The sequence below is a fragment of the Microcebus murinus genome, chromosome 28, assembly GCF_040939455.1.
Source record: "Microcebus murinus isolate Inina chromosome 28, M.murinus_Inina_mat1.0, whole genome shotgun sequence".
Taxonomy (NCBI): domain Eukaryota; kingdom Metazoa; phylum Chordata; class Mammalia; order Primates; family Cheirogaleidae; genus Microcebus; species Microcebus murinus.
Window position 1 is genome coordinate 6,946,082 of NC_134131.1, and position 3,863 is coordinate 6,949,944.

The following is a 3,863-nucleotide window of genomic DNA, read 5'->3' on the forward strand; positions in this document are numbered from 1 at the left end:
ATTGGAGGTTTAAGATTTTGGCAGCTATTATTTACTCCTTGTGTTTTTCCCTTTTATTTTTATTCTTTTAAACTACAAAGATGAGAGGTGTTTATTCTTATAGTGTGTGTAAAATATCAGCATAATCGCCATTAATCTATTTCTTCCTGTCATCCATTGGTTTTCTTTCAAAAAATATTTTTGTATATTCTTTTGCTTCTGTTCTCATGATGATACATTGTGTGCTAAGCAGTTTGTGTCTTATTACATTGTAATATGGTAGCAAATCATCTTAGATTTGCTCACTAGAGCAAATGTATTTATTTTATGACATTTGCAAGTAACATAGTACATTTATCCTTTCCTTTTTAAAAGAATTCTTATTAGCAGGAAATTTTAAAATTTAATCTTCATGGTTTGTAAACTTCAGAATCCTCTCATAATGTAGACTATCTTAGACACAAAAGTAAATCTATTTGGCTCATCTAACACATAATCCTAGGTATTGTCTTCAGAACCACACGCTGTAAGGATATCGTTGTTTATCTGGTGTCTTTCTTTTTATTTTTTGAGACTACTAAACCATTATCAGAGTCATGTGGTCATTAAAAACAGGCTTCCTTTCTTTTGTGGAAGTCTGTTACAAAAGAATATTATTGCTTTCTCACCACTTTGACAAGGTGTTTTGCCTGACTCATAATGGTCCGATGGGTGCTATACTTAGTAATAGATATTATATGAATGCGTGGACCTTGTTTAAATATTCACTATACAAGTTTCATCTTTCAGATTGTTATGACCTTCCTCACTGAAGTTGTTAGATTCCCAGCAGTTATCTAATAATTCTAGATTGGCTGTATGTTCAGAACTAGGCAGAAACTGTATCAACAAAGACCTGACCAGCAGTGAAATATACTATATTATTTCAAGGATATTATATGTCATATGTACATCCAAATATTCTTGCTATTTATTATAGCTATATATATATATATATATATATATATATATATTTTAGTCTATGTAGAGATTGTCAAAAATTGCCAATGCCGACTATATTTCAAGTTGTCATGGGGTGGGTATTGGGAAAAGTTTTCAATTATCAATAATCACACCTCAGATAAACTTCATTGGCTATATGATACTTCTGCTGCACAGAGCTATTATGCCCTTGTAATTCTGCATTTAATATGTCAAAATGTGTTTGTCCTATTAACAAAAATTATAGGCTATTTCTTGGTTGCTAAAAATGTTCAATTTCTTTGTTTCACCATCATGTGTTCTATGAAAGTCTGAACAGACTTTGGATTTAGACTTCCAGGAGTCAAATTTCAGCTCCGTTACTTAATCTCCCTAAATATTTGTCCTGTCATTAGAAAAACACACATGAATTTATTGGAATTAAATGATTAGTTGAGATAGTGAATGAAAAGGATGAATGTGGTGTGTATTATTTTCCTGCTTGGATTTCATGCCATACTTGCAGATCATCATTCCTCTATTTTGAGCATATAAATTCTTAATTGGTTCTACTTTGTAACTGGTATAAATGTCTGAAGTACAAATTTTTGTTGGGTTCAAAAGTTTATACTTTTAGAAGGCAGTCAGTCATTGAGTGATGTACCTCTTTTTCTATTATTTGCTATATTCTATTTTATCCATTAAACTTTCTTTGCAATGTATTTCATTTTTTATTTTATTTTGCTGAGAAGATGAATCTTTTACCAAAGATAGAATGTCCTGGTAATTGGTCAATAGGTCTCTTTGTTTTTCACAAAAATGTCAGAGCTCGAAACATTTCTTTCTCTAAGCACCACTCAAATATCAATGAAGAAAAAGAAAATATAAAAACAGATGGTTGATTCTTATTTATAATCTTAAGAACTTTGATAGTTTCCTGAAGAGTATCTTCTTCTTTGTAGATTTTGATAAGAGACGAGTGCCAAATGCTGTACCCTGGAGGCCCATAGCAAAGTAAAGTAAGACAAATCCTTCTCTGTGGACGTTCTTGCTCTTTTATAACTGCTTATTTCTGGCGAGGAGATATATGCTTCATGGGTCACTATTAAACATGGAGTGTTGCTTTTCTTTTCTTACATTTGTGAAAAACGAAGTGAAGTCTGAAGGCTTACAAGCAACCTAAATTATTTGGTGAGATGGAATAATAAATTTCGTTGGTGGGAGAATGGGAACAAAACAACATACAACCACTTCAATGATCTGTTCTATCTTATAGAACTCATCCTTAGTCTTCCTCTATTTATTATGGAATAAGAGGGTTTTCAGAGAAAATCATACATTGATTGGCTTATTATGTGATATTAACAAAAGTTACCAATGGTTGCGATCAAAGATGTGCATAATAGCAATAATGGAAACACAATACGTCATTGCTTTTAAAGCTCTCTCAAATACACAATATAATTGAATACACCCTGCAAAACTGCAAAGACTGCGGGGTGCATATTATCTCCTTTTATAGATAAGAGTACAAACGCTGACAAAGGTTAAGTATTTTATCTAAAGTCACCTGGATAGTCAGTGGCTGAGCTGGAATCAGAATCTGCTTATTTTTGTTTCTTACCCAATGTTTTGTCTATTTCAACACACTAGCACTCGGAGCACAAGGTGATATCCCTGGGGATGAATCCGAAGGCTATTAAAAAAACAAAAAAGAAACTAAGAAATTGTTTTCAAATGTGTAACAATCATTAGCCGATGTGAGCTTTGGCAAGCCACAATCCTTCTTTGTTTAAACTTTTAGAAGGAGATTTTCACTACATTGAACTAATAAAAATCAGATTTAAATTCATAGGACTGTGATTCCATTTATGTTTCCAAGAGCATGGCAAGCTTTGTACAAAACAATTTTCCATCTTTTAAGTCTTGCTAATCCACTTTAAGCTAGGCAAAAGTCACACATCATCTGAGCTGCTGTGATCACATACAAACCACCTCCGCTAATCTCTTCAAAGGGGATTTTCTTCTGCACAGGCAGACTGCACAGCGTGGGACTTACAGTGAGTACCTTGCAAAGTTTCCCAAGTTCATTTAGAATTCAGCTTTTATCCTAAACCTATAACAGGGAATGTCCCTTCCAACCAATTCCAGCTGCCTCTGGTTTTCTCCCCAGCTTTTTTTTTATAACTGATGAAGTCAAGGATACAATTGCTACAGCAACGATTAACTGTGATTTATATCATTTATTTGCAAATAGAAATAAAAAACTACCCTGATATTTGACACCCTGAGTTTCCAGAATGTATCACAAGGTTTGGTTATTGGGTTTTCTTAGCTTGGTAAGCTATTAAAAAAATTCTTTTGTGCCTCTGAATGTGATTTTTTATTTTAGAGCAGACATTTGAAAATCTTAAGTATAATTTAGATATCTTCTGATACATAATGAATAGCATTATAAATAAGTTTAAGTGCTTGGGAAAAATATAAGCATAATTTTTTAAAAAAAACACACAATTAAACATAAACATAAATCTGAAAGACATTTGCATATTCAAGCTTGACATATTTCATCTTAAAACAAAAAATATCTACACAATTTACATACATTCCAGGAAAAAAAAGAAATAGGTTTAATCAGTGAATTTAAGGATATTAATGTAAAATCTGATTTTGCTATAAGGTTTGCAATAATATTCTGTAACTATGTGATTTAATTCCTCAAAATTATAGCTCAGGAGGTTTACTTTCATAGTCTTATGTGTTATAACTTTGGAAAAGTTTATTTTTTAGGAACATCATAATGATTCAGTGGAACACATCCTACCTGACACACTTTAATTCTGATGGTAGCTCAGCAGAGCATGCTACCATTAACAGGATGATCACACATCCCCTTATTATTTGGCAAAAGTTATAGGATTCCA

The 3,863-nt window shown here is 32.3% G+C and overlaps 1 non-coding gene across 1 annotated transcript; it reads right to left on the reverse strand.

The window, feature by feature from the left end:
• Positions 1-997: 997 nt before the first annotated feature.
• LOC142865022 (U4 spliceosomal RNA) lies at positions 998-1,141 on the reverse strand. Its single transcript, XR_012915324.1, has one exon. It is a non-coding gene; the product is annotated as a U4 spliceosomal RNA (small nuclear RNA).
• Between the last annotated feature and the right edge of the window lie 2,722 nt (positions 1,142-3,863).